Raw genomic sequence first — 17066 nt, 5'->3', positions numbered from 1 at the left:
CATGGCGGAAGACACCCCCAGGGAGGCAAGTATGATGGTAGAGTCCAGGCCACGGGGCCAGAGTGCCTGGGCCATCCACACGTTCATCCCACTCCCCAGCAGGAGATGTTGGGATTCCCGCCATCCCCGCATCGTGTCTCAGCTCGCCATTCTAAAGAGTGAAGCCAGAAGCCCCACCTCGCAGGCTACACTGGTGATCAGACGGGGCAACCCACTGGCGTGGCAGCTGAGTTAGCACATGCAGGATACACGCACAGGACACAAGAGATCGATGCACGTTATCTGCCGTTCAATGGTGAGTACTACTGTATGCTTAAGGACAGAATCTCACAACTGGAGAGAGCCTGATGAAGCCCAGCCCACCACTTCCTGGGCAAGCCATGTCCCTCTAACATCCACGGAGGGGGGTGGTTTAGGAACGTGCCCTCGGGGTGCTCCCACTGAGGGGAGGACAGGAGGGTCTTAACCCAGCGCCCGTCCGAGACGAGAGCTCAATCCTGGGTGCTGCTATTGTTCTTCTGATTTTCCGCTAGAGGGCAGTGGCGGGTCGGGGCCGTCCTCTCCAGCTGAGACTACCCGGGCCTGTAAATGTAAGAGGAGCTGCAGAGGTTGGTGCTCTGTCTACACACAACGAGGGACTTGCTCAAAGCTACCAGGGCTCATCACACGCTTGTTCACAATGGGCGCTTGTGGGGAGACACACCACAGACAGGTAACAGCCTAAAGGATTGCAAACTTGTGGGGGGAGTCAGGGGGTCCCGTGCCAGGGGCTGCTGAAGACCGGGACTCCAGGAGCCCCCTGTGCAAGGCGTGCTGTCCTTGGGCTGGGCCTGGGGCTCTGGGCCCCTGCAGAGGGGCACCTCTTTTGTCTATAAACTTTCCCAGAAACGTCTTCCTCTATAAACTTGCACCAACAAATGGCTTTTATTATCACACTAATCACATTTCTTCTGATTGCAAAAATAATCATCTTCTGATTTTAAAAGTAATGTGCATGAAAAATACAGAAAGAATATTTAGTCACTTGAACCTGTATTTATTTGAACCTGTATTTAGTCACTTGAACCTGTCATTCTGACGCTTCCATATTCTTCTGTCCAACATTTTTCTTCTGAAGAGCATTTTTAGAAGCACGATGTTTTGAGATCTCGCCTGCCTGGGAGAAACATTGAGACTGTCTCCCACGTGGTCCCTGTTCTACTAGAACATTGCCCGTCACTCTCAGTGGCTCCTGACTCCCTGCTGGGCTGGGCAGACCCCTGGTGTCAGGGCCCAAGCTGACTCTGGGGAGGGTGGGTCCCGGGGAGAGGTGAGGGCCAGCTTCTGTGGCCAGGTCAGAAGGGTGCAGTTCAGGTCCTGTGTGGCCTCGGAGTTATCCACCCCACTGGCTTCAGCCTTCCATGTGTGAAGCTGGGATTCCCCCACTCGGGGGTCCCACTATCCCTGCCCTGCTAGAGTACCCACCTTTCCTTTGCCTCTCTCTGTGTCTTGCTCTGGCCTCAGGGAGCACTGCTTATCCCAGAAACAATGGAACCATCTGCTGGCTGCTGCTGCAGAGCCTCAGCTTCTGCTGCCTGGGGTCTTGGTACAGCAGTGTCCATTGTTATCTGGGATCTTTCAGCCTCTCGTGGGCAGCCTTCACGCAGGGGGTCATGCCTGCTCTTCATAGGCCACCTTTCACCCTTCACTCCCTCACTCGCCCTGCAGACTCCTCCTAGCTATGGGAGACTCGCTAGCAGGGTGGCCTGCCTGGCACTTTTAGGATCAAGACTGACCAAAAGAAGGTGCACTTGGCTTTATTTATTTCTAGAACAGTCTTACAGAATAAGAAAATACATTTATTTATGTATGTATGTATGTATTTTGAGACGAAGTCTTGCTCTGTCACCCAGGCTGGAGTGCAGTGGCGTGATCTCGGCTCACTGCAACCTCCGCCTCCTGGGTTCATGCCATTCTTCCGCCTCAGCCTCCTGAGTAGCTGGAATTACAGATAGCCACCACCACCCCTGGCTAATTTTTTTTGTTTTTAGTAGAGACGGGGTTTCACCATGTTAGCCAGGATGGTCTCGATCTCCTGACCTCATGATCCACCTGCCTCGGCCTCCCAAAGTGCTGGGATTACAGGCGTGAGCCCCCGCGCCAAGCAAGAAAACACATTTAGAACTTAGGTGACTTGTGTGTTTTTAAATGAATTCTGGCTCCATAGTGACAGTCCCCAAGGCACAAGGAATCACAGATAATTTGTTTGTTTTAGAGACAGGGTCCCACTCTGCTGCCCAGGCTGGAGTGCAGTGGCACCATCATAGCTCACTGCAACCTCTACCTCCGGGGTCAAGCAAGCCTCCCACCTCAGCCTCCCAACTAGCTGGGACTCCAGGTGCGTGCCACCATGCCTGGCTAATTTTTTTGTAGAGACGAGATCTCACTATGTTGCTCCGGCTGGTCTCAAACTCTTGGGCTCAAGCAATCCTCCCATCTCAGCCTCCCAAAGTGCTGGGATTACAGGCGTGAGCCACCATGCCTGGACTCACACACATCTTGCACACATCAGTGATTTCTGAGTCCACCACATTAGATTAAAAGGAGGTGGCCGGGAGGCTGCCATGGTGTGGATGTTCCTGTCATTAGGGAGTTCTTGACAATGAGAAGGGAGCGGAGGTGTCTCACATCAGCTCTCACACAATCCTGGGCCCCCTCAGCCCGCCGGAGCCGTGGGGGTGTCAGTGGAGAAGGAAAATGCCTCCCCACAGTCTGGCAGGTGGGGACTGGCCTCAGTCCCACGCTCTAGCTGGAAGGTGCACAGAGCGCACCCAGCCCAGCCCTCTTAGATGCAGATGCGGAGACTGAGGCTGGGATTTTAAATGCAGGCTCCTAACATGGCTCGGCCCCGGGAGAGGACCTGATGGGCTGGGGAGGGCAGATGTCAGAACCTCAAGCACAGAAGAGCTCTAAGTCTGCAACTTTAGCCATGGGAGGCACCTCGGCGCAGACCCAGCTTGGGGCTTCCAGAGTAAGAATGTGTCCAAGCTGCTGCACTGCTCAGACCCTGTCTCTGCACTTGGAAATGGGAACGGCTGCACAGACCTCACTGTGGGGGGGTGACACCCAAGTCAGAGGCACAAAGAGAAGCACCCAGTGAGGCCCCTGGTCCCCTGCAGGCTCCTGGCCTGCAGAGGGCCCATGGCAGAGTGGCCTAGGACTAATCTCTCAGCCCCAGGGCCTGGCCTCCCCAGTCTAGTGGCCAGGGCACATACCCGTGGCCACCAGGAGCTTGGGGCCCTCCGGGAATTCCAGGGCTCTGGCAGATTCCTGAGGACAGTGCTGCTAGGGGCTCAGTCACAGCTCACAGCTCAGCTCCGGCAGGCATCAGTCGGCATGGACCTCCGTGTGGCTGTGGGTCAGAAAGCTCACTCCATGAGCAGCAGACCCTCAGCGCCTGCTGTGGGCAGGCTGAGAATGTCGCCCCATGTGGCCAGGCTTCCTGGGTTTTCAAGAACAGCAGGATGGGCCGGGTGCGGTGGCTCAAGCCTGTAATCCCAGCACTTTGGGAGGCCGAGACGGGTGGATCACGAGGTCAGGAGTTCGAGACCATCCTGGCTAACACGGTGAAACCCCATCTCTACTAAAAAATACAAAAAACTAGCCGGGCGAGGTGGCGGGCGCCTGTAGTCCTGGCTACTCGGGAGGCTGAGGCAGGAGAATGGCGTAAAAACCCGGGAGGCAGAGCTTGCAGTGAGCTGAGATCCGGCCACTGCACTCCAGCCTGGGCGACACAGCGAGACTCCGTCTCAAAAAAAAAAAAAAAAAAAAAAAAAAAAAAAAAAAGAACAGCAGGATGTCTGGCTTTTGGGGGCGATCTCCACCTGCTTTGGGAAGTCTTTAAACCTCACACCAGCACACTGAGGGCCACTTTGGAGGGTGATGCTCACAGGAACGTGAGCTCCCAAAGTGGGGCCTGTATGAAATCCCTGGTCCTGGAGTAGCACCCACTGAATGTGGGGGGAAGGAAGTCTCTAGTGGGAGGGACAGAGCAGAGACCCAGTGACTATCGTTACCAGATTGCAATGAGCAGGGCATTATAGAGGCAAATTTGGTGGTCTCCTAATTAAAAGCAAAGAAAAATGTCAAACAATTCATACCTCATTCATTCATTCATTCATTCACATCGATAACAAGAATTGCGTGGCCAGCTCCTGCCCAGCCCCAAGGACTAGTTCATGCACCACAGCCCAGAATTTCCCCCGTCCCGACTGAGCAACAGTATAAGTCACCTGGCAGGGCTGGGTCAGGAGCACCAGGATGCCCGATAAAAATACACGTCAGGGGTGCGTATGTGTGTGTGTGTGTGCACGCATGTACATGTGTCTCTGTGTGTGCATATGTGTATATGTGTGTGAGAGTGCACTTGTGTGTATGTGTGGTATGTGCACGTGTGTATGTGTATGTGTGTGTGCATGCATGCGTATGCATCTGTGCACCTGTCTCTGTGTATGTGTGTGCATATGTGTATATGTGTGCCAGTGCACCTGTGTATGTGCACACGTGTTTATGTGTATATATGTGCATGCGTGTATGTGTATGCACGTGTGCACGTGTCTGTGTACGTGTGTGAGTGTATGTGTGCGAGTGCACCTGTGTATGTGTATATATGTGTGTATATGTGTGTATATGTGTGTGCATGTATGTGTATATGCATGTATGCGTGTGTGTGTGTGTGTGTGTAGGGCATTGTTTTAAGCCCCGAACGTTTATTACCTCATTTATTCCTCATAAATACCCAATGAGGTAGGCCAACTACTTACTGTTCTTCCGGCAAAAAGACCAGGAAAGGGAGGCACAGAGAGGTTAAGAAACTTGCCCTGTGTCACACAGCCTGTCACAGAGGCTGTACCCAGCTCCTGGGGGCTCAGGGGGCCTGTGGAGGGGCAGGGAAGCCCATGTCCATCAAGTCCCTGGTGCGTATCTGAGGGTAAGAGTGTTGTTTGGAACAGAGGTTCCCAGAATTGCCTGATGACAAGCATCACTTGGAAACTTGTTAGAAATCCAGATTTCTGGGCCCCACCCTGGGAGATTCTGATACAAGGGGTCCTGAGTCAAGAATCTCAACCTTTAAGGACATCCCAGGTGACTCTATCTTGATCAAGTTTGGGGACCAGTCCCTCTGGGCACTGCATGAGAGGCCCTGCCCATCTTTGCTGGCCTTACACTGGGCCCCACGGCACACAATAGGTGCTCGGTAAATGTTTACTGGACTCCCAGCTAGCTGCCATGACGGCCCAGCTGCAGAAACCAGGCCCAGGCGAGACTGGTCAGGTTCTCCTCATCCCAGAGGAGCAGGGCCTGGCATCTGTTCCTAGGACCCAGCCTCTCTCCTCTCTGAGCAGGGACCAGGGAGGCGATCTGAAACCCCCCAAAGCCCTGGGCAGACTGGACGGGGCCCTGGAGCGCTTGTGCCAAGCTCCCTGCAGCGGCTTCTCCCCGCCCTGCTTGGGAACGCTGGCCTGGGAGAGCTGAGGAGGAGGAGGGTCAGGCAGGAGACAGTCCTTCCCAGGGTGGGGTGGGGCAGGCGGGCTGCAGCAGCACAGCCAATGACCCAGGGCCGGCCATCCAGGTCAACTGATTGGAGTCCAGAGGCCAGGCTCACTAAAAATGTGTGCCTTCCTGCCCCTCAGGGTGCTGGGCTGCGGGGCTGTCCTGAGGAACCGTGATAGCAACAGCTGAGGCTCTGCAGCAGGTGGTGGACCCGGGATCCAGCCTCCCCTCCTCCCTTCCTCTGCAGGGTGAGTTCCAGAACATTCCTCTGGGTCTATCATCACTGGGCTGGTGCCTACTTCTCAAGGTGTTGAGGGAAAACAGTAAGAATTAGTACCAGGGGGCTCACGCCTGTAGTCCCAGCACTTTGGGAGGCCAAGGCGGGTGGATCACCTGAGGTCAGGAGTTCAAGACCAGCCCAGCCAACGTGATGAAACCCCGTCTCTACTAAAAATACAAAAATTAGCCAGGCGTAGTGGTGGGCATCTGTAGTCCCAGCTACTCAGGAGGCTGAGGCAGGAGAATCACTTGAACCTGGAGGCGGAGGTTGTAGCGAGCCAAGATCATGCCATTGCATTCCAGCCCGGGTGACGGAGCGAGGCTCCATCTCAAAAAAAGGCTGGGCACGGTGGCTCATGCTTGTAATCCCAGCACTTTGGGAGGCCAAGGCGGGCAGATCACGAGTCAGGAGAGCGAGACCATCCTGGCTAACATGGTGAAACCCTGTCTACTAAAAATACACACACACAAATTAGCCGGGCGTGGTGGTGGGCACCTGTAGTCCCAGCTACTCGGGAGGCTGAGGCAGGAGAATGGCATGAACCCGGGAGGTGGAGCTTGCAGTGAGCTGAGATCGCGCCACTGCACTCCAGCCTGGGCGACAGAGCAAGACTCCATCTCAAAAAAAAAAAAAAAAAAAAGAATTAGTACCAGGATCTCTGGGTCTCCCCACACGCAGGGCATGAAGAGGTTAGCCTCAGGAAGGAAAGCAGCACAGGCTGGCTCCAGGGGATAGGTGGGCAGGAGGCCAGGTAGCTCCTACCTGAAGCCCAGGTGCTTGTGCAGGTGCTTAATGCAGTGTCCATGGGATGAAGGGGTCTAGGTGGGCTTCAGACATGTTGCAGATGGGCAGAGGGTGTGCTACCCCCTCGTGGCTAGCTGAGCAGCCATCACTCTGGCGTAGATGAGTGAGACACTGTGCAGGGTAGCCTGGCTGAGCACCACTGAGTGCGTCTGCAGGGGGAAGAGCCAGCACTGGAGCTCTGATGTCTATGGGAGAGGTGGTGCCACGAAGGCCAGCAGGGCCCATGAAGGCAGGCTCCACTGTGCATGGGACAGAGCATTCCCATTAGCTCATGCAGGCCTCCAGAGAGTTTACCCACATGGTCCAGCCACACAGAAGATGGGTACATGCCTGAAATGCAAGGATATAAACATGGTAGCACAAAGAGATGTTTGCCACACATAGTTAAGAAAAAAGGGCCGGGCGTGGTGGCTCATGCCTGTAATCCCAGCACTTTGGGAGGCTGAGGTGGGCGGATCATGAGGTGAGGAGTTCAAGACTAGCCTGGCCAACATAGTGAAACCCTGTCTCTATTAAAAATACAAAAAACTAGCCAGGCATCGTGGTGGGCACCTGTAATCCCAGCTACTCGGGAGGCTGAGGCAGAAGAATTGCTTGAACCCGGGAGGCGGAGGTTGCAGTGAGCCGAGATCGCGCCACTGCACTCCAGCCTGGGTGACAGTGAAAGACTGTCTCAAAAAAAAAGAAAAGAAAAAAGTAGGTCCCAAAATTTAGCATACAACATCCAAAACGTGGAAACAACTCAAACACCCATCAACTGATAAATGGACAGACACAATGTGTCTATCTGGACAGAGTATTATTCAACCTGGCAAAGGAATAAAGCGCTGACACATGCGACAACATGGATGAGCCTGGAAGGCATTATGCGAAGCGAAAGAAGCCAGACACAAAGGACAAATATTGTGTGATCTCATTCATATGAAATGCCCAGAGTAGCTAAATCCATAGAGACAGGAAACCCATTGCCAGGGAGTGGGGAAGAGAGGGTGGGGAGTGGCTGCTAACAGGAACAGGGTTCCTTTGGGGTGGTGAACATGTTTCACAACTAGGGAGGTGATGGTACCAAAATGTTATAAATGTCCTCAATGCCATAGAGTTGTACACTTTACAATGAATAATTTTATGATATATGAATTTTACTTCGATTTTTAAAAATTAATAAATAGGCTGGGTGTGGTAGCTTGTGCCTGTAATCCCAGCACTTTAGGAGGCTGAGGTAGGCAGATTGCTTGAGCCCAGGAGTTCAAGACCAGCCTGGGCAACACAGGGAGACCTCATCTCTACAAAAAAGTAGCGGGGCGTACTGGCGTGTGCCTATAGTCCCAGCTACTTGGAAGGCTAAGGTGGGAGGATACCTTAAGCCTGGGAGGCAGACGCTGCAGTGAGCCGAGATCACACCACTGCACTCCTGCCTGAACACAGTGAGATCCTGTCTCAAAAAAAATAAATAAATAAAAGCCAAGACTATGCAGTGTAATTCTAGTTTTATAAATACACATAGACAAACACAGACCCACATGTTAGCAGGAGTGGGATCATGGATAACATTTATATTCTTTTTTTGCTTATACACATTTCCTAAATCATCCACAATAAACATGAAGAAGGAAAAAAGCAACTGTTTTTAAAATAGTTAGCAGAGTGCGGTGACTCACGCCTGTAATCCCAGCACTTTGGGAGGCTGAGGCGGGTGGATCACTTGAGGTCAGGAGTTCAAGACCAGCCTGGCCAACATGGTGAAACCCTGTCTCTACTAAAAATACAAAAATTAGCTGGGCGTGGTGGTGTGCACCTGTAGTTCCAGCTACTCAGGAAGTCAAGGCAGGAGAATCTCTTGAACCTGGGAAGTGGAGGTTGCAGTAAGCTGAGACCACACCTCTGCACTGCAGCCTGGGCTACAGAGTGAGACTCTGTCTCAAAAAAATAAATAAATAAAATTATAGAGTACCCAGCTTCATGTGAATCCAACCAATAATATCTGACATTGGCACAACCTTGACATTCACAGAATACCTTCAACCCCTCAGGAAGCCATTTCTGCGTCCCCATTTTCTAGGTGAGACAATTAAGGCTCCATCAGGTAAAGTCACTCTGGGCCCTAGGCTTGGACACCATGAATGCACAGACAAGTGAGAATAAAGAGACACCCCCCAAGAACTACAGATGCAAAGCAAGATTGCTTTCTCTTTGTTTTTAGAGAAAGGGTCTCACTGTGTCACCCAGGCAAGATCATAGCTCACTTTAACCTTGAACTCCTGGGCTCCCATCCAGCCTCCTGAGCAGCTGGGACTATAGTGCATGCCATCTCTGCTATCTCACCCAGGTGCCCAGCAGTATTTCTCTTTTCTTTCTCCTTCCCTTCCTTCTTTCCTTTTCTTTCTTTCTTTTTTCTTTTTCTTTCTTTCTTTTCTTTCTTTTTCTCTTTCCTTTCTTTCTTTTTCTTTCTCTTTCCTTTCTTTCTCTTTTTCTTTTCTTTCTTTTCTTTTTTTCTTTCTTTACTTTCTTTCTCTTTCTTTCTTTCCTTCTTTTTTTTTTTTTTTTGAGACAGACTCTCACTCTGTCGCCTAGGCCGGAGTGCAGTGGCATGATCTCGGCTCACTGCAAGCTTCGCCTCCCGGGTTCACACCATTCTCCTGCCTCAGCCTCCCGAGTAGCTGGGATTACAGGTGCCCACCACCACGCCCGGCTAATTTTTTGTATTTTTAGTAGAGACAGAGTTTCACCATGTTAGCCAGGATGGTCTCAATCTCCTGACCTCGTGATCCACCTGCCTCGGCCTCCCAAAGTGCTGGGATTAGAGGCATGAGCCACCGCGCCTGGCTTTTTTTTTTTTTTTTTTCCTGACAGAGTCTTGCTCTGTTGCCCAGGCTGGAGTGCAGTGGCACGATCTCAGCTCACTGCAATCTCCGCCTCCTGGGTTCACGCGATTCTCATGTCTCAGCCCACTGAGTAGTTGGGACTACAGGTGCCTGCCACCACGCCTGCCTAATTTTTGTATATTTAGTAGAGACGGGGTTTCACCATGTTGGCCAGGCTGGTCTCAAACTCCTGACCTCAGGTTATCCGCCCACCTTGGCCTCCCAAAGTGCTGGGATTATACGAATGAGCCACCATGCCCGGTCTATTTCTTTTTGTTGTTTTTTTTTTAGAAGCAGTCTCACTGTGTCACCCAGGTTGGAGTGCAGCAGCATTATCTCAGCTCACTGAAACCTCTGCCTCCCGGGTTCAAGTGATTCTCATATCTCAGTAGTTGGGATTACAGACACCCACCACCACGCCTGGCTAATTTTTGTATTTTCAGTAGAGACAGGATTTCACCATGTTGGCCAGGCTGGTCTTGAACCCAGGTGATCTGCCCACCTTGGCCTCCCAAAGTGCTGGGATTACAGGTGCGTGCCACCACGCCTGGCCCCCAGCAGTATTTCTTATAAGCCTCTAGTGTGTACTGGGCCCTCCTGGGACAATCTTCTTATTCCCAACAACAGCTCACACTCATGCACACTTCTGAGCCTTTTTCTAGGTTGGACACCTGGCCTGGAAGGTCTTCCCGCCACTCCCCACCCCACCTCACCCCCACCAGCCTATGTGCTTCCTCATCTGGAAAGCCTGCCCTGCTTTGAAGCCAAGAACACTGTAGAAGGAGTTTCCCCCAGCCCTAAGAATGGGTCTGAGAAAGGAGGTGCCTAGGAGAGGTCCCCATGGACAGAAGGCATGCAGCACCCCAGACTCAGCTGGGTTCCCGCTAACCATTTCAGAAATACAGATTTTTAGAAAATGTTTGTTTTTCCTCTTAACTATAAAAGTGACACATGCTTGTGGTTTAAAAAAAAAAAAAAAAAGGCCAGGTGCGGTGGTTCACGCCTGTAATCCCAGCACTTTGGGAGGCCGAGGTGGGTGGATCACGAGGTCAGGAGATCGAGACCATCCTGATCAACATGGTGAAACCCTGTCTCTACTAAAAATACAAAAAATTAGCCGGACATCGTGGCGGGTGCCTGTAGTCCCAGCTACTCAGGAGGCCAAGGCAAGGAGAATCGCTTGAACCCAGGAGGTAGAGGTTGCAGTGAGCCGAGATGGCGTCACTACACTCCAGCCTGGTGACAGAGCGAGGCTCCATCTCAAAAAATAATAATTAAAAACAAAAGGTGAGGCCGGCTCAGTGGCTCACATTTGTAATCCCGGCACTTTGGGAGACCAAGGTAGGTAGATCACCTGAGGTCAGGAGTTTGAGACCAGCCTGGCCAACATGGTGAAACCCCATCTCTACTAAAAATACAAAAATTGAGCTGGGTGTGGTGAGATGCACCTGTAATCCCAGCTACTCCAGAGGCTGAGGCGGGAGAATTGCTTAAACCTAGGAGGTGGAGGTTGCAGTGAACTGAGATCGCACCACTGCACTCCAGCCTGGGCAACAGAGCAAAAACTCCATCTCAAAAACAAACAAAAAAGTTGAAACAGGAAAAAAACCCTCTGCTGTCATCTCGCAGAGGTCATCCCTGAGTCTGGGTGGCAGTCCCTCCCTGTGGGGCAGAGGAGAGTGCCTGTGGTTGAGGCTGGGGACTCTGCAACTGGGGGTACCAGTATTAAATCAACACCTGCTGATCCCATGAGCCTTTGACAGGTTTCCTGGCTTTTGATGGGGGGGGGGGGCACTGTAAAGTGGCGAGTATAACAGGACCTCCCCGCAGCAAATGAAAATCTGGCATGTGCACATACAGTGCTCGGCACAGGGCTCACATGAGAAACCTGTTTTCTGGGCGGTGGCTGTTGTTCTTGGTAAATCTTAGATCCTCCCATAGCAGCTAGAAAAGTCCTGGGCAGGCCGGGCGCGGTGGCTCAAGCCTGTAATCCCAGCACTTTGGGAGGCCGAGACGGGCGGATCACGAGGTCAGGAGATCGAGACCATCCTGGCTAACACAGTGAAACCCCGTCTCTACTAAAAATACAAAAAAAACTTAGCCGGGCGAGGTGGCAGGCGCCTGTAGTCCCAGCTACTCGGGAGGCTGAGGCAGGAGAATGGCGTGAACCCGGGAGGCAGAGCTTGCAGTGAGCTGAGATCCGGCCACTGCACTCCAGCCTGGGTGACAGAGCGAGACACCGTCTCAAAAAAAAAAAGTCCTGGGCAGTCTGAGATCCATAAAGCCTGCCCGACTGCACAGGTAATACTCGAAGTGACAGTAACAAAATGCAGCCAAGTCCTGTGTTTGGCGCCCTCCCCAAGGTCTGTGTGCTAGGTGTGCCGGGGTCCTGGCCCGGAGAGTGCCCTCTGCTCCCTGCCCCTCACCCACCCCTCTGCCCCAAGCCTGTCCCTCGGAGGCTTCCCCGACCCTGAGCAGGCCCATGGCAGGCACTGCAGGCAGTGTCCTCCCCAAGTGCTGCGAGAGGCGTTTTCTCTGTAACCTTCCCAAGCTCCCGGCGGTTGTAAGACTTCTCCTGGCAGGGACTGCAGAGGCTCAGCCTGGAGCTTGGGCAGGCTGACTCCCTTGTCCTCCTTCTGGCTCTGTAGGATGCAGCTCCTCTCCAAGGCCAGGGCAGGATGCCCAGGGCCAGGCGACTGCAGCATTCCTGTCCTCATCCTTCAAGGCCACCCCGAGGACTGAGCTCCCTGTTCAGCTCGCCTGAGTCCCTTCCCCGTCGGCAATCAAGGGTCTTGGGTCTGAATCTTTCCTAAGATTCTGATAAGAATCGTAGTCACTATTTCTAAAAAATGCTCACATAGACACAACACACAATTTTGCATAAAACTTTACCAGCTACTTCTCCCACCAGGTTGGTCATGAATCTGCCAGGTAAAGAATTGCCACATTTCAGCAGCTACTGTTATTTGCAAAAAGCAAACTGCAAAACAGAATGTACAATGTTAAGTTTTTAAAAATATAAGTTTTGCCGGGTGCGGTGGCTCACACCTGTAATCCCAGCACTTTGGGAGGCAGAGGCGGGCGGATCACAAGGTCAGAAGATCGAGACCACGGTGAAACCCCGTCTCTACTAAAAATACAAAAAATTAGCCTGGCGCGGTGGCTCAAGCCTGTAATCCCAGCACTTTGGGAGGCCGAGGTGGGCGGATCATGAGGTCAAGAGATCGAGACCATCCTGGCTAACACAGTGAAACCCCGTCTCTACTAAAACTACAAAAAAAATTAGCCGGGCATGGTGGCGGGCGCCTGTAGTCCCAGCTACTCAGGAGGCTGAGGCAGGAGAATGGCGTGAACCCAGGAGGCAGAGCTTGCAGTGAGCCGAGATTGTGCCACTGAACTCCAGCCTGGGGGACAGAGCGAGACTCCGCCTCAAAAATAAATAAATAAATAAAAATAAAAATATAAGTTTTAACATATACTTATAAATTCAGAAAAATCTGAAAAAATCTGTGTAAGTGGCTTTAGTGCTTATCTCCAGACAGTGGCTTTCAAGAGCTTTCATTGTATGCCTCAGGCATTTCTGTATATGAATTTTTTTATTTTTGAGACAAGGTCTTGCTCTGTCACTCAGGCTGGAGCACAGTGGTGTGATCACAGCTCACTGCAGCCTCACCCTTCTGTGCTTAAGCAATCCTCCCACCTCAGCCTCCCAAGTAGCTAAGACTACAAGCACACAATGACACGCCAGCTAATTTTTTTCTTTTTGTAGAGATGGGGTCTCACTGTATTGCCCAGGCTAATCTGGAACTCCTAGGCTCAAGCAATCCTCCCACCTCGGCTTCCCAAAGTGCTGGGATTACAGGCATGAGCCACTGTACCCAGCCGTAATATAGTTTTTTTTAACATGCAAATTACTTTTAGGAATTTCTTTCCCATTTAAAATATAATCCTATAATGTTATCACCAACTATCTCAAATTCTCCAGGCCACTGATCCTTCTGTTGAGCAAATGGAGCTGACCACTGTCCCAGAATAGTAATGAGGACTCCAGCTTCTGAAGTCCAATCTACAATTGATCAATCTGACATTTACATTTACCACTGGGTTCCTCTGGGAAAGGTATTAACCTATCTAGGCCTCCGATTAGCCTTCAACGTGGATTAGTTGTAGTTCCTAAACTTCAAAGGGTTTTTTACTTCAGTAAAAAGAAAAAAAAAAAAGATCAATTTTATTTTTTAAATTTTTAAAGACTCGAGTGAGTCAGGCTCTCAGGGACCCCACCTGAGTCCCCAGTGGAAATGGTTCGTCTTAGGGCTGCATCATTTGCCCCAGCCAACTTCTTCCCAACTGGAGGGTCTCAACGTGGGCCCCCAGAAGGTCCTGCAGGGCTGGGAGGCCAGAGGACAAATATGGCTAATGGAATCCAGCCTGGATTCTTACATCTGGCACCAGTTCAGCAAATGGGGATATAAAAAACCAGACATCACCTCATCGCTGTCTCATCAAAAAAGGAGACTTTCTCGCTGCACATTCCTGCAGAGGACAAATTCCTGCTCATGTATTACTTGGGAGGGAGCAAGAAGAACAGAGTAGGGAATCTGAGGAGTTCCCCCTTCTTGGGAATAGGAGAGCAGCCCAGGTCATCACAGCAGCCCTGAGACTGGCCTCTTGGTAACCATGACAACCTCAGCTCCCAGGCACTGTGTGGGCATCTGACATGCAGAGACCCTCCTCTACTCCTTCTTACAACTCTGAAGAAGAACCTGGTTCTACGAGGTGAAGGGGCTTGTCTGAGGTCACTGAGCTGCGGTTGGGACTTGCCCATCTGCCCGTCTGACGAACTCCAGAGCCGATGCTCTCAGCTTCCCAGGAGCCAAGAGGCCTGTGGTCTAAGCGCAGCTCTTCTCAAACTGCATATATGAGCTTGGGCAGGTCTGAGACCCCTCTCAGGATGTCCAGAGGAAAACTCCAGGCTGCCCCACCTCTTCCTCCAGGATAATCTGTTATCAGTTTACACTTTGGGACTTCCTGGAAAATTTAGAACACAGGGCCTGACAGTGTCAGAAAGATAACTAAAATGAACAAACACAACCCTCATAGTTGTGTAAGACCAGACAGTCTCTAAAAGCTACAATAGGCATAGAGGCTCACGCCTGTAATCTTAGCAGTTTGGGAGGCTGAAGCGGGTGGATCACGAGGTTATGAGTTCAAGACCAGCCTGGCCAAGATCGTGAAACCCTGTCTCTACTAAAAATACAAAAATTAGCCGGGAGTGGTGGCGGGTGCCTGTAGTCCCAGCTACTCGGGAAGCTGAGGCAAAGAACTGCTTGAACCCGGGAGGCGAAGGTTGCAGTGAGCCGAGATTGCACCACTGCACTCCAGCCTGGGTGATAGCACGAGACTCTGTCTCACACACACACACACACGCACAAAAGCTACAATAGGAAGGTACCCACAGTTCCAGATCCCCAGTGTGCTCTCCCTAGAAACTGACGGCCCCACTGGATTCCCTGGCCCTGCCTGCTCAGCCCACCTGCCTCAGGGTCCTCATGGCTTCTCCTCCTCTGATCCCACCCTGAAAGACATGGGGTCCTCTCATGCCCCTCACCCTGTAAGTTTCTCAGGACTCCTCAGCAGGGCTCCCCAAGGACAATGTACACAGCAAAACTAGGCTAAGATGGTGGACTCAAGGGAGCGGAGCCTTTCTTTGGTGTTTCAGGAGAATCTATTAATCCAGATTTTTATGCTAAATCGCCCAGTCATTTCATGTTGACAACTATAACCCTCATGTGCCATATGATGTTTTTTCTTTTTTTGAGACAGAGTTTTGCTCTGTTGCCCAGGCTGGAGTGCAGTGGTGTGATCATAGCTCACTGAAGCTTCAAATTCTGGGCTCAAACCATTCTCCATTTCAGCCTCCTAGCAGCTGGGATTACAGCTGGGTGCCACCATGACTAATTTTTAAAAATTTTTTTGCAGAGATGAGGGTCTTGTTATATTGCCCAGGCTGGTCTCAAACTCCTGGCCTCAAGTGATCTTCCTGCCTTGGCCTCCCAAAGTGCTGGGATTTCAGGCATGAGCCACCACATCCTGCCTGCTGTATGATTTTACATCCATTTGCTGTTCCTCCTCTGCTCACCATCTGGAAAGGTGGGGGAACTAACCCCTGCAAACTACATTTCCCAAGCTCCTTTGCAAACCGGCATTGATTAAGTCCAGCCAATGGGAGGCACTGAAGGGAGACTGGCAGGTGGAAGAGGCCCAGGTTTTTCCAGCCTTTGGGCAGTGGCTGCATCTTCTCAAACTTCCAGTTTCCTCCAGACAGACCTCTGTGGTCCCAGGCCATGGGCTGGGTAATCGACCTCTGTCCAGCCTCCTGTTTGGCTTTTCAAAATTTCCCCCGCTGGACCCCCTAAAGTGGGTTCTGTTTTTCTGATTGATAGGGCAACTAATTCAAATCCTTTTTTTTTTTTCCCATATATTTAAAATGGCTGTGTAAGGCCGGACATGGTGGCTCATGCCTGTAATCCCAGCACTTTGGGAGGCCAACGCATGTGGATCACTTGAGGTCAGGAGTCGAGACCAGCCTGGCCAACATGGCAAAACCTCGTCTCTACTAAAAATACAAAAATTAGCTGGGTGTGGTGGTGCATGCCTGTGATCCCAGCTACTCGGGAGGCTAAGGCAGGAGAATTACTTGAGCCCGGGAAGCAGAGGTTGCCATGAGCCAAGATCACGCCACTGCATGCCAGCCTGAGCTACAGAGCAAGACCCTGTCTCCAAAAAAAAAAAAAAAGTGTAAATGATGTACAGGCCAGAGGTGTTAATTATATTCAAAATATCACACAATCATTACTACTATTTCCAAATCAAATCCCTTCAATGTTCTCTGTGGTTCTGCAGACCTATGGATACCTGCTTGCTGCCTCTGATTTGCAGATGGCAAAGACTCCTAGCCAGGTACAGTAGCTCACGCCTGTAATCCCAGTAATCCTCACAGTTCGAGAGGCTGAAGCAGGAGGATCACTTGAGGCCAGGAGTTCAAGGCAAAGACTCTCATGCATTCTCTACCCTGAACATCCCAAATCCCATGAGGTTAATGGGGAGAGGGATGATCACCCTAATTTCTCAGAGGAGGAAGCTGGGCTCAGGCATGCCCAGGGCTATGTAAGAGGTGAACCCCAAAGGCCTGGTTCCCAGCCCTGTGGTCTGTCTGTGCCCCACCCAGCCTTCTGGTAGCCTCCTCCCCACCCTCCAAACCTGTACACATATTCACTGCTGCCCTGCCCTCCACCAAAGCTACCCTGGGGAACAGGGTGGAGGTGGGAGTCCTGGCTTCCTATTGGACATCACAAGACTGGACACCAATAAGAGTAACAACAACAGGGCCAAGCACAGTGGCTCACACCTGTAATCCCAGTACTTTGGGAGGCTAAGGTGGGTGGATCACCTGAGGTCAGGAGATCAAGACCATCCTGGCTAACACAGTGAAACACCATCTCTATGAAAAATACAAAAAAATAGCTGGGCGTGGTGGTACATGCCTGTAATCCCAGCTACTCAGGAGGCTGAGGCAGGAGAATCGCTTA

The sequence above is a fragment of the Macaca thibetana genome, chromosome 10, assembly GCF_024542745.1.
Source record: "Macaca thibetana thibetana isolate TM-01 chromosome 10, ASM2454274v1, whole genome shotgun sequence".
Taxonomy (NCBI): domain Eukaryota; kingdom Metazoa; phylum Chordata; class Mammalia; order Primates; family Cercopithecidae; genus Macaca; species Macaca thibetana.
This window is presented reverse-complemented; position numbering follows the sequence as displayed.